The sequence below is a fragment of the Scyliorhinus canicula genome, chromosome 12 (assembly GCF_902713615.1).
Source record: "Scyliorhinus canicula chromosome 12, sScyCan1.1, whole genome shotgun sequence".
In the NCBI taxonomy this organism is placed as follows: Eukaryota; Metazoa; Chordata; class Chondrichthyes; order Carcharhiniformes; family Scyliorhinidae; genus Scyliorhinus; species Scyliorhinus canicula.
This window is the reverse complement of record NC_052157.1, coordinates 117,970,775-117,995,628: the sequence shown is the minus strand read 5'-3', so window position 1 is coordinate 117,995,628 and position 24,854 is coordinate 117,970,775.

Below are 24,854 nucleotides of genomic sequence, written 5' to 3'. Positions count from 1 at the left end.
GATGGCTGCCAGGGCCTGGGGTGGCTGCGAGGGCTGGGGGTGGCTGCCAGGGCTGAGGGTGGCTGCCAAGGGTCCGGTGGGGGGGGGGGGGGGGAGGGGGGTTGGCTGCCATGGCCTGGGGTGGGGTGGCTGCCAGGTCTGGGGGGGGGGGGGGGGGGGTGGCTGCCAGGGCTGGGGGTGGCTGCCAGGGCTGGGGGTGGCTGCCAGGTCCAGGGGGTGGCTGCCAGGGCCGGGGGGGGGGAGTCACAGAGAGCTACTTGGTGACAACCCTGTGGATTTGGGGTGTCCCCCTCGGGATCAGGATGGTCTGGCTCAGGCTGCCATTGCAGTAAATGTAAATGCTCACTCTGCTGACTGCTCACTGTATCCTGTAAAGGTTCACAGGGCCTCTGGTCATTTGGGAGCCCGCCCAGGCCTCCCCTCTGCAAACCCTCCGACCCCAGCTCACCCATCAACGGGATGGGTTTGGCCAAGCTCAATCAGTGGCCCACCAAGTCCTGCCACTCCTCAGTGCGCTCATCAGAAGCAGGGGAATAGCAGAGCTCACCCCAAACAAAGGACACGTGCACCAAGGCCTTTGGCTCCCTCCCTGGCACATTGTCTCTCTCAGGGCAGAGGTCTCACCAGTGACACTATCAGCTAGCCCATCCCTCAGGACCCCCAGCAAACTCCAAGCCCTTCCTGTCCACTCCGCCTCTGCTTCCAACCTGTGTATCACATCCAGGACCCACCACACTGCACCTAAGCTCCCAGCAGATGCTTCCGTGACTAGTCACCCCTATCTGTTGGACTTACACACACACAAGCCTCTAAGCATGGGGGTGATTGGTGGCACACGGTGACCCTCTCCACCTCACAACCAGGTGCCACCCTGCCATCTGGATACCCAATGGCCCACCCAATGGGACACCCACAGTAGACCCCACTGGGGAGACAGGGCTGAGGCCGCAGAGCATAACTCGGCTACTGGTTGCAGCTGCCAGTGGTATCCTTGTAGCCAGGGACGGGTGATGAGGATAGAAGCTCCTCACATCACAGGCCCAGTGCCACTTACTGATCGGGACAGGGGTGCAATGTAGAAGGCGACATATCAGGGGGAACGGCTGAGGGGTGGGTTTGGGGGGGACATGTAGAGGGTAGATCTGAAATACAACTCAGGGTCATCATGTAGCCTGTTGGATTTGGATGGGAAAGGGACCAGAGACTTAATTTCTGAGTACAACCAGGAATGTTTGCTATCTACCTGGCTGTCGCTGCTGTTATGGAGGCTGGAGGCACAGGGCCTTCCCGGAGAGGATCCTGCACAGGAGGAGCCTGCCCCAGAAGAGCAGGGGCCAGCTGATGAAGCTGGAGAGCCGGCTGTCCAGCAAGCCGAGAAGGAGGAGGTGCGAAGGAGGAGCTGCTTCAGGCCATGTTTGTATCATCAGCATCTGCCCTTCGAGGACCTGCTGGAACCTCTGTGCTGCCGAAGACTCCGGCGAACCAGGGAGAACGGTTGACACCTGTGCCAGATAGTGGTGCACCTGGAACCGTGGGATATGCACAAAACCTCCTCCCGATGGCCGTCAAGGTGACGGTCGCCCTGACGATCTATGCCTCCAGGTTGTTTTGGGTGCCGAGCGGGGACCTGCCCAGAGTATCGCAGACGTCTGTACACAGGTGCATCCACACTGCCGCTGATGCACTATTTGCTTGGGAAGCGGAGTATATAAACTTCAATCTGGACCAGGCCCACCAGAATGCCCGGGTAGCGGGATTCAACCCCAGATACAGGGGACGATAGAGAGGACACATGCCCCCTATGGGCACCGGCTCATCAGAGGGTGCCCTTCATCAGTAGGAAGATCTTCCATTCCCTGAATGTGCAGTTGGTGTGTGACCAATACACATCTGTGCTTGATACCTAGGCAACCCGCACCACTCTCACATCCTAACATACTCATCAGTTGCCGGCACCTTTGTGGCGCTCTCTTGGGTGAGGGGTTGGCTGTTTGGCGACAAGGGCTCCGCGCTGAGGTCATGGCTAATAAGTTAATGAGGCCTGGCCGGAGACCCCAGACCGAGGTGGAGAACCACGGCAACAACGCCCATGCAATAACCAGGAGCGTAATTGAGCGGTGCATAATTTTTCGGAATGGCAGCCGGTGACCAGCGGTGTCCCACAGGGTTCAGTGTTGGGGCCGCAGCTGTTCACCATATATATTAATGATCTGGATGAAGGGACTGGGGGCATTCTAGCGAAGTTTGCCGATGATACAAAGTTAGGTGGTCAGGCAGGTAGTGCTGAGGAAGTGGGGAGGCTGCAGAAGGATCTAGACAGTTTGGGAGAGTGGTGCAGGAAATGGCTGATGCAATTCAACGTGAGAAAATGTGAGGTCTTGCACTTTGGAAAAAAGAATCCAAGCATAGACTACTTTCTAAACGGTGAGAAAATTCATAATGCCAAAGTACAAAGGGATCTGGGAGTGCTAGTCGAGGATTCCCTAAAGGTAAACATGCAGGTTGAATCTGTGATTAAGAAAGCGAATGCAATGTTGTCATTTATCTCAAGAGGGTTGGAATATAAAAGCAGCGATGTGCTACTGAGCCTTTATAAGGCTCTGGTTAGGCCCCATTTGGAGTACTGTGTCCAGTTTTGGGCCCCACATCTCAGGAAGGACATACTGGCACTGGAGCGTGTCCAGCGGAGATTCACACGGATGATCCCTGGAATGGCGGGTCTAACATATGATGAACGGCTGAGGATCCTGGGATTGTATTCATTGGAATTTAGAAGGTTAAGGGGAGATCTAATAGAAACTTACAAGATAATACATGGCTTAGAAAGGGTGGACGCAAAGAAACTATTTCCGTTAGGCGAGGAGACGAGGACCCGTGGGCACAGCCTTAGAATTAGAGGGGGTAAATTCAGAACAGAAATGCGGAGACATTTCTTCAGCCAGAGAGTGGTGGGCCTGTGGAATTCATTGCCGCGGAGTGCAGTGGAGGCCGGGACGCTAAATGGCTTCAAGGCAGAGATAGATAAATTCTTGATGTCGCGAGGAATTAAGGGCTACGGGGAGAATGCTGGTAGGTGGAGTTGAAATGCCCATCAGCCATGATTGAATGGCGGAGTGGACTCGATGGGCCGAATGGCCTTACTTCCACTCCTATGTCTTATGGTCTTATGGTCTTATAGGCGTCCTAAAGATGCAGTTCCAGTACCTGGACCAGTATAGCCTCAGGAGGGTGTCGAACATCGTGGTGATCTGCTTTGCCCATCAAAATCATCGCACAGCAGAGGGGAGACATGCTGGAGGAGGAGGAAGATTGCCAGACCTCTTCTGACGAGGAAGATGGCCACAGTGAACCGGGCATGGGCGCTGGGCTGGCACGGCAGTCTGCCCAACGTATGCTCCTGGGCTGCCGCTGCATGCGGGAAAACCTCATTACCTTCCGATTCTCGAACTAAAGGGCTTGACCACTGGCACCTCCGCCACCTGTCCCACCTCGCCATGCTCTCCCCAACACCCCCCACCACCTTCCAAGTGGTGACTGCTTCCTATAGCCACTCACATCCTCTCCTGTCCCTCCTTCCTTCACTCCATCCCACCACCCGAGCTCCCCCTCTCCCTGTCTCTGAGGGTCCCACCAGCATCACCACAGGGTGTTGGCCCTGGGCGGGCTGTATCGGCGGGTCTTATCCGTGGGATGGAGGATGATGACGACCCGCTGTGAGATGAGCTGTGGTGCTCCTTATCTTTTGATAAAGTCTGACTCCTGCTTTCAGGATCACATTCCGCTCTCCATCCGGATGATCCCTGCATGTGTGTTGGCCATTCCATCTTAATGGCCCATTTTTCCTTTGGGGGGATGGGGGCGTGGTGACGGAGATGGTGAGCGGTGATGGGTCACTCACTGGGTAAGCTGACATGCAAGGCGGCCTCACAACTCTGGCCCTGTTCCCTGCCATCTCTGAGGGTGACCCCAGGTGGAAAGTTCAATTGTCCTGGGGGTCCTGCCTCGTGCCATCCTCCAAAACCACCAACCTCCCACACCCCCCACCCAGCACACCCTCTACACCCAGCCCAGCCCATCCCTCACACCCTTCAGAGGATTGAGGCAGTCCGCAGTTTTGGTGCAAAGGTGTTTAATTGTGACCACTTAAGTATTGTGCCCTGATCCCTACCTCTAACTTATGTGTGGCACCCGCGCCAACTTAGCTGGTGTCAACTTTCTTATCGTACGTGGCCTATTACTCCTTCTAGGTGCTACCACAGACAGTGTATCAGACGTGGAGGTGGTCGGCTGTGTACCTCGCCCTGTGATATGAGGTACCTTTGGCGGCTGTCCTTTGAGGGCCAGGACCTGGTTGGGTCCGACCGACTTTCGGGTGACAAAGGCAATGAGATGCCACCCTGTCCTGCCTGCTGCCCATCAGATAGGCCAGTGTCAGGTAGAAGAGATTCAGAAACACTGAGGTGTTCCCTGTGGGAGAGATCGGCAAGGGCCCCATCACTTCCTCCTCCCATGGGGTGCTTGATGGCCCATAGGACGGAGGTGAGGCCGGAGTATGCTCCAGAGGCTCCACCGTCACCAGGTGCTGTCAGTCCTGGAGGCCTATACTCGTCTCAGCCAGGTTCTTGATGTCCTCAACCATGGAGCACTGAGACTGGGACATGTCCCTCGGTGAGTGAGTCATGTCCCTCGCTGCCTCGGTCATGTCCTTCTGTGACTGGCCCAGGTTAGTAGGCCCCAGCCAATGCTCTTGACGCCCTCAGCCATGACCCTTTGTGACTGGGCCAAGCTCTGGAGAACGGCAGCAATATCCATGTGGGACCGGTACATGTCTCCTGTGACTGGGAGCCCCTGAGCCTCAGCCATAGTCTGCGCAGTGTGCCCCAAGCCTTGGATATCTAGACCCTTAACTGTGACTGATGTGACCATCAATTCACTAGAGACACGATTGGAAGTAAACTGTGGTTTTAATAGTCTTACAACTGAGCCAGCCTGCGACCAGAGGAACTGAGAGCAGGGCTTACGGCTGCAGCACTTTATACTTCCGGTAGTGGGAGGGGCCATGGGCGGAGCCATGGGCAGAGCCAAGGGTGGAGCCCTGTACAAGCTCCACATCTCCCCCTATGGGCAGAGCCGCGCAACGGCTCACATACAGAGCCCACAAGGACATAATACAATGCAATGCAATACCGTGTGAATTACAATACCGTATAATTCACCACATTCACCCCCGTAAAAAAAAATCAAGTCCGGTGGGGGTGATGGCTCTACAAGTTAAGCCGGTCCGGTGGCCGATTCGTCCTTTGGGATCAGCGGAGCACCGGGGTTGCAGCCTCTTCGAGTGGCTGGGTGGTGACGGTCGGTGCGGGTACGAGGATGGACTCCGGGGATGTTTCGGTCCGAAACCTATAGGCGCGGGGGCGCCGAAAGTGGGGGGTTGGGTGGGGAGTAGTGTGAGGGGTACCTCGGCGGTGGTGGTGGTGGTGGAGTTGGATCCTGCAGGCGCCAGGTCCCGGAGGGAAACGGTGTCCTGACGGCCGTCGGGGAATTCAATAAAGGCGTATTGGGGGTTTGAATGAAGCAGTAGCACTCTCTCGACTAGAGGGTCTGTTTTGTGTGTCCGGACGTGCTTCCGGAGGAGAACCGGGCCCGGTGTCCTCAACCAGGATGGGAGCGAAGCCCCCGTGGTAGTGCCCCTAGAGAAAACAAATAGTCGTTCATGAGGGGTCTGGTTGGTGGCGGTGCATAGGAGGGGCCTAATTGCATGGAGCGCGTCGGGGAGGACCTCCTGCCAGTGGGAGGTCAGGAGATTCCTGGACCGGAGGGTCAGTAGGACAGTCTTCCAGACCGTCGCGTTCTCCCTCTCCACTTGCCCATTCCCCCTGGGGTTGTAGCTGGTAGTCCTGCTCGAGGCGATGCCCTTGTCGAGCAGGTACTGACGCAGTTCGGCTCTCATAAAGGACGAACCCCTGTCGCTGTTTACATAGCTGGGGAACCCGAACAGAGTGAAGATACTGTGCAGTGCCCTAATGACTGTGTGGGAGGTCATATCGGGACACGGGATAGCAAAGGGGAAGCGGGAGAACTCGTCGATGATGTTCAGAAAGTACACATTTCGATTGGTCGAGGGGAGTGGCCCTTTGAAATCGATGCTCAGGCGTTCAAATGGCCGGGATGCCTTTACCAGGTGGGCCTTGTCTGGTCTATAGAAGTGCGGTTTGCACTCCGCGTAGATCGGGAAATCCCAGGTGATGGCTTTGACCTCCTCGGTGGAGAAAGGCAGATTTCGGGCTTTGACGTAGTGGGCGAGCCGGGTGACCCCCGGGTGGCAGAGGTCATTGTGGATAGCCTTCAGGCGGTCGTCTTGCGCGCTGGCGCATGTGCCGGGGGACAGGGCATCTGGGGGCTCGTTGGGCTTCCCCAGTCGATATATGATATCGGAATTATACGTGGAGAGTTCAATCCTCCACCGCAAGATTTTATCAATTTTTATTTTGCCCCTTTGCGAGTTGTCAAACATGAAGGCAACCGATCTTTGGTCGGTGATGAGGGTAAACCTCCTACCTGCGAGGTAGTGCCTCCAGTGCCGTACGGCTTCCACAATGGCTTGAGCTTCCTTTTTGACTGAGGAGTGTCGAAGTTCCGAAGCGGAGATGGTGCGGGAGAAGAAGGCGACTGGTCTCCCTGCCTGATTCAGAGTGGCGGCGAGAGCGACCTCTGAGGCGGCGCTCTCCACCTGAAAGGGGACGGATTCATCCACCGCCCGCATGGCGGCTTTGGCGATGTCCTCCTTAATGCAGTTGAAGGCCTGTTGGGCCTCAGCTGACAGTGGGAAGAGTGTGGTCTTAAATAGTGGGCGGGCTTTGTCCACATACTGAGGGACACACTGGGCATAATAAGAGAAAAATCCCAGGCACTTCTTGAGGGCCCTGGGACAATGAGGGAGAGGGAGTTGTAAGAGGCATACGGTCCAGGTCGGGGCCCAGGACTCCTTTTTCCACAACATAGCCGAGGATGGCTAGTCTGGTAGTGCGGAAAACGCATTTCTCCATATTATAGGTGAGATTGAGTTTCTGGGCGGTTTGGAGAAATCGATGGAGGTTGGCGTTGTGGTCCCGCTGATCATGGCCGCAGATGGTGACATTGTCCAAATACGGAAACGTGGCCCGCAGCCCGTACTGGTCCACCATTCGGTCCATTGTTCGTTGGAACACCGAGACTCCATTCGCGACGCCAAAGGGGACCCGGAGGAAATGGAAGAGGCGGCCATCTGCCTCGAACGCCGTGTGGTAGCGGTCCTCCGGGCAGATTGGGAGCTGGTGGTAAGCAGACTTCAGATCCACCGTGGAGAATATGCGGTACTGGGCGATCTGATTAACCACGTCTGCAATTCTTGGGAGGGGGTACGCATCGAGGTGCGTGAACCGGTTAATGGTTTGGCTGTAATCAACCACCATCCGGAACTTTTCCCGTGTCTTTACGACCACCACCTGAGCTCTCCAGGGGCTGTTACTGGCCTCTATGACTCTCTCATGTAGGAGCCGTTGGACCTCGGATCTGATAAATACCCTGTCCTGCAGGCTGTACCGCCTGCTGCGAGTGGCTACGGGTTTGCAGTTCGAAGTGAGATTAGCGAAGAGTGGATTTTTAGCGTCGCTAGACTGCAGATAGTGAGTGGAGGTAGAGGTCCGCCGAAGCTGAGTGTGAGGCTCTTGAGATTACATTGGAAGTCGAGTCCAAGTAAGAGTGGGGTCCAGAGGTCGGGGAGTACGTACAGCTGGAAATTAGAGTAGCTGGCGCCCTGAATCGTTAGGGTCGCGACGGTGCGCCCTTTTATGTGTACTGAGTGTGAGCCCGAGGCGAGGGAGATAGTTTGCCATGCAGGGAAGATAGGGAGCGAACAACGTCTTACCAGATCAGGATGTACAAAGCTCTCTGTGCTCCTGGAGTCGAAGAGGCACGGTGTACTGTACACGTTGATTTTAACGGACATCATCGAGCTCTGGAGGTGCTCCGGACGCGACTGGTCCAATGTGACTGCGTTGAGTTGCAGGTAGTCGGCGGCTCGATCAGCTGTGCTGGAGTGGCCCCGTGATGACTGTCCGCTGAGGTCGTAGTCGTCGAGGTGAGAGTCGGTTGATGGCCAAGATGGCGGCCCCCGTTGATCGCACGTGGCGGGTGCTGAAGAAGATGGCGTCCAAGATGGCCACCCCCGTGGATCGCATGTGGCGGGCGGCGAGGAATAAGGCATCCAAGATTGTGGCCCCCATGAATCGCATGTGGCCGGCCGCGTGGAGGAGGGTTGCCAAGATGGCGGCCCCCATGAGTCGCACATGTCGGGTGGGGGCGGAGTCGGCAGACACGCTGCAGTATTACGGGGCCTGAGGGCCTGTGAGTTTGGGAGGCGAATGCTCTGGTCTGAGGGGGAGTTTGGAGTTTTTGATTTTGCGAGGCATACTCGGTCATAGTGTCCTTTGCAACTGCAGCTGCTGCAGGTCGCATTGCGGGCCGGGCAGTGCTGCCGTGGGTGTTGGGGCTGGCCACAAAAATGGCACGGAGGCGCTCCATAGTGGGTGAGTGGCTGCGCGGCGCAGGCCTTGGGCAGTCGCTGTTCGGGGGCCCATGATGGGGTTGCTTGGTCCGTGGGGAATGAGTTCAAACTGCGGAACACAACCTCCATAGTTGTAGCTAACTCTACCGTGTCCTTCAAGTTCTGGGCTCCTTTTTCAAGCAATCGTTGGCGCACATAGTTAGACCTAAGCCCTGCAACGTATACATCACGTACAGCGAGTTCCATATGTTGGGAGGCTGTTACAGCCTGAAAATTACAGTCCCGAGCAAGGGCTTTTAAATTGCGCAGAAAGTCTTCTAACGACCCTGCGGGGCGCTGGCGGCGAGTCGTGAAAATGTGCCGTGCGTTGACCTCGTTAATCGGCCGCATGTACAGTCGGTCGAGCATAGCCCGTGCCTCAGTATATGAGGTGGTACAATTGAGTTGCGTAGAGATACGATGGCTCACCCGTGCGTGCAGTAGGCTGAGTTTCTGCTCCTCTGTAGTATCGGATGTGCTTGATTCAGACAGGTAGGCCTTGAAACATCGAAGCCAGCGTAGGAGGATTTCCTTTGTCTCTGCAGCCTGCGGGTCGAGTTCTAGTCGATCAGGTTTGAGGGCTGATTCCATAGTAGTTTTCTTCAAGTTTTCTAGGACTATTAAATTGATGTGACCATCAATTCACTAGAGACACGATTGGAAGTAAACTGTGGTTTTAATAGTTGTACAACTGAGCCAGCCTGCGACCAGAGGAACTGAGAGCAGGGCTTACGGCTGCAGCACTTTATACTTCCGGTAGTGGGAGGGGCCATGGGCGGAGCCAAGGGTGGAGCCATGTACAAGCTCCTCATCGCCCCCTATGGGCAGAGCCGCGCAACGGCTCACATATAGAGCCCACAAGGACATAATACAATGCAATGCAATACAGTGTGAATTACAATACAGTATAATTCACCACAGTGACTTTTTCACCCAAGGCATCCATCGCGGACACCACCTGTTCAGTGTTGGGTTCCTCCACTTTGCTGGCAGCGCACTCACGCCTGCCGATTTCCTGACGGCGTGGGAGTGGCCACAATGGGAAACCCCATTGGCCCGCTGCGGGGATGAAGGATCCCGCTGCCGGCAGTGGCGCGCCATGCCAGAAAACGGGTCTGGAGGAACGAAGAATCCCGCCCAGTATCTTCCCTGGGCTGGTTCTCCTGGGTTTGCTGGGGATGTGGCTGGGTGCCAGGTATCCCAGATGGGCTGGCCTGATCTGTTGGTGATCCAGCAAGACAAAAAAAACACGACACACAGTGAGATATTGAGAAGGAGTGGTCTGGGGGACAGGGGTGACTGACCTACTATAGGGACATCACTTTGCATTAGGCATTCACTTGATTGTCCCATTCCGACCTGCAGCTGGGAGATAGTCCTTCCTTCCACCTCCCTTGCTAACTCCATCACCCTCTGCTAGGTGGGGGTGAGAGCCCTGAGGTCCTGCTCAGCCCCTCTCTTCTTCTCTCATTCCCGGGTGATTAGGGGCTATCTTTTCCTCGGGGATACATTAAGGACATGGTGAGATGCATGGGGGCGAGTTACACAGCGGGGTGTCTGTAGCTGGTGGCCTCTGAGTGTAAGGTACCTACCCAGAGAGGACAATACAGGTTTTTTTTAGAACTGTACAGCACAGAACAGGCCCTTCGGCCCTCGATGTTGTGCCGAGCAATGATCACCCTACTCAAGCCCACGTATCCACCCTATACCAGTAACCCAACAACCCCCATTAACCTTATTTTTTAGGACACTAAGGGCAATTTAGCCTGGCCAATCAAACCCGCACATCTTTGGACTGTGGGAGGAAACCGGAGCACCCGGAGGAAACCCACGCACACATGGGGACGTGCAGACTCCGCACAGACAGTGACCCAGCCGGGAATCGAACCTGGGACCCTGGAGCTGTGAAGCATTGATGCTAACCACCATGCTACCGTGCTGCCCTCTGTTGGGGTTTGGTGCAGGGTGGGATGTGAGGGAAATGCAGGCAGATGGGCTTTGATTGGCTTCTGGAGGGGGTGGTGAGGAGTGAGGGACGGGACTGATATCACGGGCACAGACGCGGTGACTCACTCAAGCTGACCGAAGGAGGTCATTCACCTTTTTTGCGACATTGCAAGCCAGTCCGCCTGGCGAGTCCCACAGCACTCGCTGCCTCTGCAATCTCCGTCCAGGCCCGGTTGATGTCCGCAGGCCGTAGCCTCCTGCCCACTCTGGGGAAGAGGGTGTCTTGCCTCCCCTCCATCACATCCAGCATTCGGTCCAACTCGGAGTCAGTAAAACATGGTGCTGCTCTTCATGGGGCCTGTATCCATTGTCGTGCTTTATTATACCCCACCCTCACTTATAACTCTCAGTTAATACACTACCCATCCTCGTCAAACAGCTCTCGGTGATAACTCATTCTTCATTCTGCCACACCATCCATACCAGTGGTTTGGAGAAAGTTCAGAGGACTTTATCAGCAATGATCTCTATCTGATTCTACACAGGGATAGCTTGGATTTCCCGCTCCTTTTTCAATAAAACCATCCAGGACTGACTGGGTGGATTGATGAAACAAAGACCATTCCTTACCATTGTAAAAGTTCTCTTTCCTTCTTTAGTAGGATGCTGTTTTATCGCTTGTCTGTTAAACTTGAAGACAATGTGTCTGTGCCTCTATCCAATAAATGCTCAATTCCTCTACTGATGTGTCATTAGGGTTTGCCTTTCACAGCCACAGTTAATGGAACCTCTTAAAGAGCCCTGTGCCATAAAGACAGCCCAATTAAATTCCTGTTCATGGGAGAATCTTCATCCGTAGTATTCTTTTTTAAAATATAAATTTAGAGTACCCAATTCATTTTTTCCAATTAAGGGGCAATTTAGCGTGGCCAATCCACCTAGCCTGCACATCTTTTTGGGTTGTGGGGGCGAAACCCACGCAAACATGTGGAGAATGTGCAAACTCCACACGGACAGTGACCCAGAGCCAGGGTCGAACCTGGGACCTCGGCCCTGTGAGGCAGCAGGGCTAACCCACTGCGCCACCATCCTTCGTATTCTTTATTGACTTTAATATCCAATTTTCTCTCTTGTCCTCTTGAAGATTGTCAGCCAATGCTGGCAGCTTTCTGCTACCAGGTTATGGTCGCCATTTTTCATGGGGGCCTCCAGTTGAGGATTTTACAGGCTGTTAATTCATCGGGGCAATGGGATTCCTCTCTTCAGTGCACTTTCCAACAGAAATCACTGGGCAGTACCGTAAGTGGGAAGTTTGACTGATAATTTTGTCCATAGCCCAGATCCACCTAAATTTGTGATTGGAAAGTATAAGTCACCTCAATGCCTTAGTGCTTGATATATTGATTCCGAAATGGCGGCTGTTAGCCAACTGGTCAGCGATGCAGGATAATAATAATAAGGATCACCACACCTCAGGTGAGGGGCAGGGTTGAGAGGGCGGGGCCTTCATGAATAACCTCAGCCGGTACAGGGAATTAATCCCACGCTGCTGGCCTCGCTCTGCATCACAAACCAACCATCCAACCAACTGAGCTGAACTGTATGGTATCGGCACTGTGAACTCGCCAACATTGAGGGCATTTAAAAGTTTATTGGATAAGCATATGGATGATAATGGCATAGTGTAGGTTAGATGGCCTTTAGTTTTTGACTTCCCATGTCGGTGCAACATCGTGGGCCGAAGGGCCTGTACTGCGCTGTATCGTTCTATGTTCTATGTTCTATGCACTCTGCCAGAAATGGCAGTCAGATATGCTAACTGCCTCAGTGTGAAGAAGTTTCATTTTTTACAATTTTCCACACAAGTCACTTTCCAGATCTCAGACTATGTAACACAATAATAATTAAGGCAGGATTGCAGCATTGGTCTGTCAAGCCAACCCTTCTAAATCCCTAATCAGATCCCTGTGTGGAATGAAGAGCATTATATAATACCCTTTCCTAACAGGATTTCACCCAGTCCTTTTTTAAAATCTGCCCTTGTTTTCTGTTCCAATGTCTCCACCCTCAACCTTAGTAATCTTTCCAGAATTCCATCAACCTCCTTTGAAAAGAAGGATGCATATATTTCCTATTTTCTTTTTAATTAAATTTAAATTGTGTATTTTACTCCTCAATTTCTGTGTCTGACTTAAGTACTTTCCTGGGTTGAAAATCTTCATTCAAAAAATTCCGTCAATTCTCTCCTTATTCCCCTCCTTTTCCCAGAATAGGGTTCCAGGATAGGCCAGCTTTGATTAGATTAAGGAGAAGAATCATTACTGGGATAATCACACAGCGTTACTCTATTTTATTAGTCTTCCAATATCTGCCATATCTTTTGCTTTCCTCTCCTGAACACATCATAGAATCTTGACAAAAGGGCAGCACGGTGGCGCAGTGGGTTAGCACTGCGGCCTCATGGCACCGACGTCCCAGTTTCGATCGCGGCTCTGGGTCACTGTCCATATGGAGTTTGCACATTCTCCCTGTGTTTGCGTGGGTTTCGCTCCCACAACCCAAAAATGTGCAAGGTAGGTGGATTGGCCATGCTAAATTGCCTCTTAATTGGAAAAAATGAATTGGGTATTCTAAATAAATAAAAAATAGCATCTTGACAAATACATGAATAGGATGGGAATAGAGAGATACGAACCCTGGAAGTGTAGATTTTAGTTTCGACGGGCAGCATGGTCGGCACAGGCTTGGAGGGCTGAAAGGCCTGTTCCTGTGCTGTACTTTTCTTTGTTCTTTGTAATCATAGAATCCCTTCAGTGCAGGAGGAGGCCATTCGGCCAGCGAGTCTCTGGAAAAGCACTTCACCCAAACTAACTCCCCTGCCCTATCCCATTAACCCCTTAATCTAACCTACACATCTTTTTGGACACTAAAGGGCAATTTAGCATTGCCAATACACCTAACCTACACATCTTTGGGTTGCGGGAGGAAACCGGAGCACCCGTAGGAAATCCAAGCAGATACGGGGCAAATGTGCAAACTCGACACAGAACTTCCGGTTGCGGTGATGCGGAGCTAAGCCGCACGTTCGGTGGCTCCCGCTTTTTTCGGTCTTTTGGGCTCTTTTAAGGGCCCGTAGCGGCGCTGGCTGGACTTTTCCCGGTGGGGGAACACATTTGCTGCGATCATCTGCCGATGGATGGACTGGACTAGGAGCGCGGCGAGCAAAAAATCGGCTTTGGAGCAGAGAAAGGTGTGAGGCAGGAAAAACAAGATGGCGGCGGGCGGGGAACCTGGAGCGTGGCAGCAGTAGGTGTAGGAGCAGCAGGAGCTGCTTCAGCGCTGTTTCAGAGAGCTGAAAGCTGAGCTCCTGGAACCGCTTAAGGCCTCACTGGATAAGCTCATGGCGACTCAGACGGCTCAGGGTGCAGAGATCCGCGAGTTACGGCAAAAGGCCTCGGAGAAGGAGGATGAAATCCTAGGCCTGGCAGTGAAGGTGGAGTTGCACGAGGTGCTTCACAAGAAATGGCAAGAGAGGATGGAGGAGATGGAGAACCGCTCCCGCCGGAAGAACTTGCGGATCCTGGGCCTCCTGGAGGTGCTGGAAGGTTCGGACTTGGGGGCCTATGTGGCCATGATGTTGAACTCGTTAATGGGCGCGGGGTCCTTTCAAGGGCCCTTGGAGCTGGAGGGTGCCCATTGGGTGCTGCTGAGGAAACCCAGGCCGAACGAGCCACCTCGGGCAGTGTTGGTCCGTTTTCACCGCTTCGTTGACCGTGAGTGTGTGCTGAGATGGGCGAAGGAGAGGAGCAGCAGGTGGGAGAATGCAGAGATCCGGATTTATCAGGACTGGAGTGCGGAGGTGGCGAAGAGGAGGGCTGGTTTGAATCGGACGAAGGCAGTGCTTCACAAGAAGGGGGTGAAGTTCGGCCTGCTACAGCCGGCACGCCTCTGGGTCACTTATAAAGATCGCCAGCTCTACTTCGACTCCCCGGAGGATGCCTGGGCCTTCATCCAGGCAGAGAAGTTAGACTCAAACTGAGGACTGGGGGGGCTGGGGACTGATGCACATTGTCCAGGGGCATTGTCCCCCCTGGTATCCTTTTTTCCTGTTTGCTGTTTTTTGTTGGTTCCTTTTTGCTTTTTTGCTTTTTTGGGGCTCTTTAATTATTTATTTTGGTGTTTTTCCTTGTTTTTCACTGGTGGAGGGCTGGGGAGCTGTTTCGCGGGCCCGTTGGGTCACGCGCCCTTCTTTTTCCCGCGTGTTGGGCCGGGGGGGCGGGGTTTGAGATGGAAGCGCGGGCTTCTTTCCAGTGCCTCCCCGAGGTGGAGTGGGAGGGGCCGGCACCGGGCGGGGGAGTGGCGGTTATTTTGAACCGGGGGGGGTTTTTGGGGTGGCGGGAGTAGCCGGGGTCAGCAGGAGTCGGCGGACTTACTGAAGTACGATGGAAGGGTTTACGCAGCTAGGGGGGGCCCTAGCTGGGGGGGGAGGGGGGGGGGGGGGGGGTGTGGGGGTGTTGGGGGGGGAATAGGGGGGAGGTACCGGGTTGCTGCTGGTAGGGCTGAAGGGGTACTGCTGGTGATGGCGGGGGGTTGGGAAGGGGGTCTGCCACCGTGGGGAACGGGCCTGGGGGGTTCTGTGGGCACGTGGTGAGCCGAGGGAGAGCTATGGCTGACTGGCGCAGAGGGAGGGGGAGGACCCCCCCCCCCCCCCCCGATTCGGCTGGTCACATGAAATGTGAGGGGGCTGAATGGACCGGTGAAGCGGACACGGGTGTTGGCGCACTAGCAGGGGCTGGGGGCGGACGTGGCTATGCTCCAGGAGACGCACCTTAAGGTGGATCAAGTGAGGCTGAGAAAAGGGTGGGTTGGACAAGGGTTCCATTCGGGGCTAGACGCGAGGAACCGGTGCGTGGCGATTTTGGTTGGAAAGAGCTTGTCATTTGTGACGTCAAGTGTGGTGGCAGATAGCTGTGGCAGATACGTAATGGTGAGTGGTAGGCTTCAAGGGGAGCGGGTGGTACTGGTCAATGTGTACGCCCCCAACTGGGACGATGCAGGCTTCATGCGGCGTATGCTGAGCCGGATTCCAGACCTGGAGACGGGGGGCTAGATATTGGGAGGAGATTTTAATACTGTGCTGGACCCGGCTCTGGATCGCTCGAGGTCCAAGACGGGCAGGTGGCCGGCGGCGGCCACAGTGCTGAGGGAGTTCATGGACCAGATGGGAGGGGTAGACCCTTGGAGGTTTCTGAGGCCAGGAGGCAGGGAGTTCTTGTTTTTCTCCCATGTCCACAAGGCTTATTCCCGGATCGATTTCTTTGTCCTTAGCAGGGCGCTAATCCCGAGGGTGGTAGGAGCGGAGTACTCGGCAATAGTCATTTCAGACCGCGCTCCGCATTCGGTGGACCTAGAGCTGGGGGAGGGGTAGGATCAACGCCCGCTATAGAGGTTAGATGTGGGGCTTCTGTCAGAGGAGGAAGTATGTGGGCGGGTCCGTAGGTGCATAGAGGGGTATCTGGAAGCTAATGACAATGGGGAGGTGCAAGTAGTTGTGGTCTGGGAGGCGTTGAAGGCGGTGGTTAGAGGGGAGCTGATATCTATTAGGGCACACAGGGAGAGGGGGGGAGAAGGTTGAGAGGGAGAGGTTGGTGGAAGAAATGGTAAGGGTAGACAGGAGGTACGCGGATGCTCCGGAAGAGGGGCTTTTGAGGAAGCGTCGTAGTCTCCAAGCGGAGTTTGATATATTGACCACCCAGAAGGCGGAGGCGCAGTGGAGGAGGGCGCAGAAGGCGGTATATGAGTACGGGGAGAAGGCAAGTCGGATGCTGGCCCACCAGCTCCGGAAGCGAGTGGCAGCGAGGGAGATAGGGGGAGTTCAGATGTAGGAGGGAATCTGGTGCGGAGTGCAAGGGACATCAATGGGATGTTCAGGTCCTTTTATGAGGAGCAGTACCGGTCGGTGCCCCCTGGGGAGGTGGGCAGGATGGACCACTTTCTGGATAAGCTGGAGTTCCCGAGAGTGGGGGAGGAGCGGGGGGCCCCAATCGAGTTGGAGCAGCTGATCGAGGCATTGGGGAGCATGCAGCCAGGGAAGGCACCGGGGCCTGACGGGTTCCCGGTGGAATTTTATAAGAAGTTCTCAGACCTGCTTGGCCCGTTGTTAGTGAGGACCCTGAATGAGGCGAGGGAGGGGGGGAGCTTTGCCCCCGACGATGTCCAGAGCACTCATTTCTCTGGTTTTGAAGCGGGATAAGGACCCCCTCCAGTGTGGATCTTACAGGCTGATCTTGCTCCTCAACGTGGACGCGAAGCTGTTGGCCAAGATACTGTCCAGGAGGGTGGAGGATGTAGTTCCGCAGGTCATCCATGAGAACCAAACGGGGTTTGTGAAGGGGAGGCAGCTGAATGTCAACGTGCGGCGGCTTCTTAATGTTATAATGATGTCGGTGACGGACGGGGAGGCGGAAATAGTGGCATCGATGGATGCGGAGAAAGCTTTTGATAGGGTGGAGTGGAGTTACCTGTGAGAGGTGTTGAGGAGATTTGGGTTTGGTGAGGGGTTCATTCGTTGGGTGAGGCTACTGTACAGCGCTCCGGTGGCGAGCATGGTGACGAATGGAAGGAGGTCGGAGGACTTTCGGTTGTCCCGGAGAACGAGGCAGGGATGCCCCTTGTCTCCCCTGCTCTTCGCGTTAGCGATTGAACCCCTGGCCATGGCGCTGAGGGAATCGAGAAACTGCAGGGGGATTATGAGGGTGGGGGGAGGAGCACCGGCTGTCGTTGTACGTGGACGATTTACTGCTGTACATTGCGATCCGGTGGGGGGGGGGATGCCAGAGGTGATGAGGATCCTGGGGGAGTTTGGTGACTTCTCTGGCTATAAGCTCAACGTGGGGAAGAGTGAATTGTTTGTGGTGCACATGGGGGACCAGGAGAGAGAGATAGGAGAACTTCCGTTGAAGAGGGCAGAAAGGAGCTTCAGGTATTTGGGAGTCCAGATATCCAGGAGATGGGGGTCCCTGCATCGGTTAAACTTTTCGAGGCTGGTGGAGCAGATGGAGGAGTTTAGGAGGTGGGATGTGTTGCCACTCTCCCTAGCGGACAGGCTCCAGTCAGTTAAGATGACGGTGCTCCCGGGGTTTTTGTTTCTTTTCCAGTGTTTACCCATCATGATTCCGAAGGCTTTCTTTAGGAGGCTTAATAGGATCATCTTGGGGTTTGTGTGGGTGCAGAAGACCCCAAGAGTATGGAGAGTATTCTTGGAGCGAGGCAGGGAGGTGGGTGGGCTGGCGTTGCCCAACCTGTGTGGGGTATTACTGGGCCGCGAATGTGGCAATGATTCGTAGGTGGATGATGGAGGGGGAGGGAGCTGCATGGAAGAGGATGGAGGCAGTGTCCTGTGTGGGCAAGAGTTTGGGGGTGCTGGTGACAGCCCCGCTACCACTCCCCCTGGCACTACGAGTTCAGTAGTGGTAGCTACCCTCAAAATCTGGGGTCAGTGGAGATGTCATAGGGGGGAGGTGAAGGCCTCAGTTTGGTCCCTGATACGAGGGAACCACCGGTTTGTACCAGGGAGGATAGATGGAGGGTTTTTGAGCTGGCATAGGGCAGGCATCAGGCGGATGGGGGACCTCTCCCTCGACTGGAAGTTCGCGACCCTAGAGGAGTTGGAGGGGAAGTGGGGTCTCCCCCCAGGGAACACCTTTAGGTATATGCAGATTTGGGCGTTTGTTTGGCTCGGTTATGGGGGTTTTATTCTTACAGTTCTATATTTATTACTCTTTCTTGTTGTTAATTTATTGCTTTGTATTGGGGGAGGGGCTTCTGTTTTCTTTCTTTCTGTTGTCTTTATTGGGATAAAATTTGTTGTTGACAAATTTGAATAAAAATTCTTTTTTTAAAAACTCGACACAGACAGTGACCCAAGGCGGAATTGAATCCGGACCCTGGCACTGCACTGCACTGGGATGCCTGTTTGTAACCTGTGGAATCAGCATGGAGATTGCTACAATTCACATTAATGTCCTTGGGCTAGGGAACCTATATCAGCTCTGATCACTGTTTCCAGTAGTATAGATGTGTCCATGTCAGACAAGGATAGTATTGGGCTTGGCTACGATGTCTTCCTGCTCGCACATTATCTAAACTCAAATCTGATCATGGTTGTGGCACCGGAGGTGGGTTGGGACTGTGAAAGCTGAATCTGACCCCTTTAGGAGAGAAAACACTTGAGCAAAACCGTTGTAGTGTCCAAAGACACTTCGGCAAAAGGAGTTCAGCACTGAATTGTTAGTCTATATTCTTTTATTACTGCCCTTGTCCATCACAGAAAGGCCTGCGAGCATAAATTGCCTAGCGTGACTAATCCCACCACAACAGACTGGCCTGGGGGTCACGCATCATTTACACTTGCAGCCATTTGGCATTGTCATGGGTGAGGGAGGTGGGGGTGGCTGCAAGAGGCACTGCCGTCTCCCCATCCCTAATCCATCTCGTCTACCTGGCAACTAGGGAGGGAATCTAGATTCTAATGGCACTGAATGTATGTGGAAGAGTTTGAAATGGAGCAGGCAAGACTGTCAATGCATGTATGAAGAAAGCAGACGGCTTGGTGGTGAATTGTTGTGTCTGCATGAAGGGGCAGCCACGGCTTAATTTACTGCTGACAATCTGTGGTAAACCACGTTATTGCATTATATGTACTGTATTGTATTGTGCATGCCTGGGCTTGTCCAGGCTGGCTCCAACTGTGGCTCCTCCCCCTTGGGCTTCTGAATAAAGGTGGCAAGTCTCCACCTCCGGACCCAGTTCGGGTCCAGAGGCAGGAGGCTTGCTGTTTAGTGTATTAAAGCCTCAGTTACGTTTTACGCTTGTCATGTGTTATTGATGGTGTATCACAATCTTTCAGCCTCGGAAAGAATTCTCAGGATGCAGACTTGGGAGGGTTTTGAAGACGGCGGGCGCCATTTAACGGGCCAGAAACAGAGTCCGTTTTGGGTGCGTTCAGTAGTTTCTCGCTGCTGCCGGGCTGAGAAACACCCCGCTATTTAACGGAACTTTCTCTGTCGAGGCCGGACGTACGTAATTTCCCGTACTGATGTGATCAGGTCGCTAGTGCAGGAAGATGATTCGCGGATCCGGGCGCCATTTTAAAATGCTGCACCGATCTTTCAACCCCCACTCTCAGCCAACCCACTGTGGCCTCCGGACACCCCCCCCCCCCCCCCCACCCCACTGCACCCAACTTGCCTTTTACAGGGTCCTCGAGCTCCCCCCTCCCCACACACCTCACCCCTGGGCTCAATCCCTGGCAGTGTCCCAGCCAGCCTGGCAGTGCCACCCGGGTCAAGGCGTCAGCCTGGCAGTGCCAACGTGCCCAGGTGCCAAGGTAATGCCCTGCCCAAAGCCAGACTACCCAGGGGACTCTAATGGCTTGCGAGACCCCCTCCAGGTGCTGTTACGCCTGGTCCACCTTTGCATGGACCAGTGTTAAACGGCGGCATTGCAAAGTATCCCAGGTAAGGCCTTTCGATCCCAGGCGCTGGTACACTGCGCACAGACATATTTAAATGAGCCGAATGAGTTGAATCTCGCGAGAGGTTTCAAGCTTCGCGAATCTCACACGACGCCTCTCGCGAGATTGAATGGCCTCGTCACGTCACCAAGTCGGGCGCGACAAGGCCGCTAAAGTGTGGTTGGCTTTTCTCGGGATTCAGTGGCTTCATTCCTGTTCCAAAGTCTTTTTTCTTTATAAATTTAGAGTACCCAATTCATTTGTGCCAATTAAGGGGCAATTTAGCGTGGGCAATCCACCTACCCGGCACATAGAACATAGAACAGTACAGCACAGAACAGGCCCTTCGGCCCTCGATGTTGTGCCGAGCAATGATCACCCTACTCAATCCCACGTCTCCACCCTATACCCATAACCCAACAACCCCCCCCCCCCCCCCCCCCCACCTTACATTTTTTAGGACACTACGGGCAATTTAGCCTGGCCAATCCACCTAACCCGCACATCTTTGGACTGTGGGAGGAAACCGGAGCACCCGGAGGAAACCCACGCACACACTGGGAGGACGTGCAGACTCCGCACAGACAGTGACCCAGCCGGGAATCGAACCTGGGACCCTGTAGCTGTGAAGCACCATGCTACCGTGCTGCCCTCTTTGGGTTGTGAGGTGAAACCCACGCAGTCACAGGGAGAATGTGCAAACTCCACACGCACAGTGATCTGGGGCCGGGATCAAACCCGTGTCCTCGGCGTCATGAGGCAGCAGTGGTAACCACTGCACCACCGTACAGCCCTGGGGCGTCAATTTTAGAGGTCACACCAGTCTCAAAGTTAAAAAAAAATAAATTTAGAGTGCCCAATTATTTTATTTTCCAATGGTAACCACTGTGGCACCATGCAGCCCTGATCTCAAAGTTAAGAGTCAGGCCTCCCTTCCCACCCCACAGATATCACGATCCCGCCCAATTCCACCCTTGCCGGCAATAAGGCCCCACCGCCAATCCATCCCGGCCAGATATCTCTCCCAATCTATCATCACCAGAAATTCCCCCTCATCGTCACCCCACCCCTGGCCCTGCCCGGCCCCTTGGCAGTATCACTCTGGCACTACTCAGTTGGCACTGCCAAGCCATGTCCTTGACCATCTGGGGGCTACACTGGCCTCTGCGCTCCCGGCGTGGTCATCTCGTTGAATGTTTTTAAGGCAAAGATAGATAGATTTTTGAACGGTAAAGGAATTAAGGGTTATGTAGAGCTGGCGGGTAGGTGAGTTGAGTCCACAAATAGTTCAGCCATGATCTTATTGAATGGCAGTGCAGGCTTGAGGGGCCAGATGGCCTACTCCTGCTCCTAGTTCTTGTGTTCTTATCACGAATGCTGGAGAGCAGAAGTGATCCCTGCAGCCTGATGCCACCCAGAAGCTATGGCGATATGCCGTTTAGGCATTTTAAAATCCTAACTATCTGCCAGCAGGGTGGGCAGAAATCCTGTCATGGTCCTCTCGCGAGTATTAGTGGCCCTAACGGGGCTTGCGCCCACGGCGAAGCGGATTGGGAAATCGCTGCCATTGTGAGCAGATTTCTTTTTACAAGCAGACTGCTGTGTTCTTAATGCTTCCCATCTCCAAACTGTTGATTGTGAAAATGGCTTTTATTTAAACAAACCTCCATTGCCGTTTTCTGGACACTGCTGCACAATAAGGGAAGAATCAAGGCAATACAAACATCAAAGGAAGCCCTGTTCAGTTAGCGAGAGCAAAAACTGATGCTTCTCCTTTCCTCACATTTGCCTGCTTTAACTTGAATTTGGACCTGATAACAGACAAGATTAATGCTGTCACCCTCTATTATGTTAGAATATAATCACACTTCAGACTGAAAGTGCTGGAACTTCATTAAGTGTATTTTTTGTAAATTTTTGTACAAATAAAATTGGCTCCCCGATCTCTGTGGAGCCAGGTTTGCCAGCATCATTCGGCCTTGCCCCTCAAGACTGACAGCGCAAAGCATGCCCCCTGCCTTTCTTGGTCAAAGTGTCAGAGAAGCTGGAGAGACAATCTGGCTGTTTCCCTGGCCGGGGGGGGGGGCCGGGGGGGGGGGGGGGGGGGGGGGGGGGCTGCAGCTTTCAGTCAGAATCTGACACGTCATTTTTTTGGTAAAATTCCAGCTAACGTCTCAGCACATTGCAAACAAAGATTCCCCAAGTGGTAATCCTGAGTGGAATTCTGGCATCATTCCAATGTATGACTCCCACCGGCAGGGTGGAAACTTCAGGTTCTACCTTTGTCATTGTTGGAGCGATGGATAATGGAACTGTCCACACTGACCTACATCGGTATCAAGGTGGCTGTCCTCAAAACAGGCTTTCTGCCCTAAGTTATATTCCTGCATCAACAAATTGAAGATGCTTCCTGTCCACCCAGTAGTGAAGGCATGGGCCGGGATTCCACGATCCCGCGTCGGGTCGGAGAATCACCAGTGCGGGCGTGCGAATCGCGCTACGCTGCTCTGATACCGGGCTGCCGATTCTCCAGCGACCAGCAATTCAGCGGCAATCGTGCAATCGTGCCTGTGCAGTCGCCGGTCGGGGGGCCGTTGAAAGCGCCCCCCCCCCCCCCCCGGCAATTCTCCGCGCTCGATGGGCCGAGTGTCTGCCGAGTCCCGCTGGCGTGGGTTACGTATGGTCCCACCCGGCGGGGTCTCGGAGTTCTGGCAGCAGTGGCCATCCTGGTGGGGGGATCCGACTCTGGGAGAGGCCTCCATGGTGGCCAGCCCCGTGATCGGGGCATACCAATCGGCGAGTGGGCTAATTCCGGCGGGTGGGTGGGTCACTATGTTCCTCTGCACTGGGGCCCTGTAGGGCTCCGCAATATTGCCTGGGGAGCCGCTGCGGAGATGGCAACCTACGCGCATGCGCAGACTCGCGCCGGCCGTGGCACGCATGCGCGGACCTGCGCCGGCCATGCCGCACCGACTTTCGAGCTCACAGCACTCCGGCGCCGCACTCGCCCCTGAGGAAGGGGTGAGTGCCTGGGCCTGGAGGCCCATTGACTCTGGCATCGCTTGCGCCGGGTTTGACGCCGGCGTCAACACTTGGCCGGGATTTCAGAGAATCCCGGCCATCATCTATTGTTACATAATGGCATGTGTTCCTCATCTGTGCTTTCAGCTGCCTGGTTGGAGCTTTTGTTGCTACAACTCATAATACCCTGCTAGTGTTCTTGTTCTCACCATGGTATCAGGTATGTTGAGGTTTAGTTTGAACCACAACCAGTGTAAAGCTCCCTCTGCTCTTTCCTGAAGTTGACCGAATGCCCAGTGCTGTCTCCACAAGAATCTGTAGGTTCACTTACTTACTCGAGGCTGGTGGGCAACAGTGTCACTATGTGCACATTTCAGACTCTGGTCTGCTCCAAGATTTGGGAATATATGTATTTGTCGTATTGTAGAGGGTGCCCAATAACCATAACACCAGAGACCCATCAAATCTAACCTTGGGACCCCATATATGAAGGTCCCATCCAGACGGTTTCCCTGGTGGGTAAGCCCTCACTTCCCCATTGGTGGGGCCCACTCGTACATTACTAGAGCCTGGTTATGTACTTCTTTCTCAGAGTGCCAGAATTGAGTCATAAGTCAAAACCCTGCTGAGCGGGGAAATTATCAATCCCCTCTGAATCCTTCCACCGTCTGCCACTCTGACTATTATATCCAGGCAGAGGCTCCCAGAGTCGATAGGTGCCAGGGCCATTTGTGTGTTTCGAGGATGTTCTGAGGGACTCCCGCTGGGGTTATAACTAAACTCCCATGGAATGCGCGACAACATGTCTACATCCCAACCGTTGAACATCACCGCCAATATGACACTTACTATTTTGTGCACCAACTTGTTCTTTCTTTAAGTGAGGCAGCCAGTTTAATGTTACTTTCTGCAGAAATATGGACAATGTTGGTCTGTAAAATCAGGTATATAAGGACAATGAAGAGTATCCAATTTTACGTCGGATCTGACTATCCCAAAGAGATCTCCATTCCACCAGCTCAGAAGGGCATCAATGAGAGTTGAAAGGGCAATTTTGTAACAGACCATGCCACCCATTCTGGTTCAGTGACTGCCTGTCATCAGAGCTGCTACGTCTCCAGTAACCTGCAGGGAAATCTGGGCTGTAGCTTCGGGTTTCTCTACCCCAGAGTTCACTGCACTCTGCAGATACCGTGCATTTAAAAATAGGATGTGACAGGAGAGTAACAAATGCAACTCCAGAGCATTTGGAGTTGGTAACCAAATGGGAGAGGCGTGTTCTTACTGAGTGAGCAAGTTTTAGCAAACAGATGGTTGATTTAAGAGGAATTTCCAGCATTGCCTTTGATCGGTTGTTTGTTAAAGAGTAGCCCATCCACCTACTCTGTTCCGGCACAGTAACTATCAGAATAAGGAGTGGAGATTCAATCAGGGCTCTGTGCTGGTCGCTGCGGCAGCTCTGTTTGTGTTGCAAATGGATTTGTTGTCAGGACCGACCTTTTTCGGAGATTTGGAATGAAGAGAGTTTTCACACAGTGGAACCGGGGAGTGATTACAGAAAATGAGGGGGGCGCTGGGAAATGTGTTCAAATCGCTTCAAACATCCTGATGCACCATCAATTGGACTAGAGTCATAGTGACGTTCCAAACAACAGGCTTTAATACGCTAGAAGTGAGCCCGGCAGTGGTCATACAGAGAAAGGCCGACTGCCAGCCAGTACGAGCTCTTATAGGCGAAGCTACCAAGCCGACTTGGAGAGGCAGACGGCCGCGGAATGGCCCTTT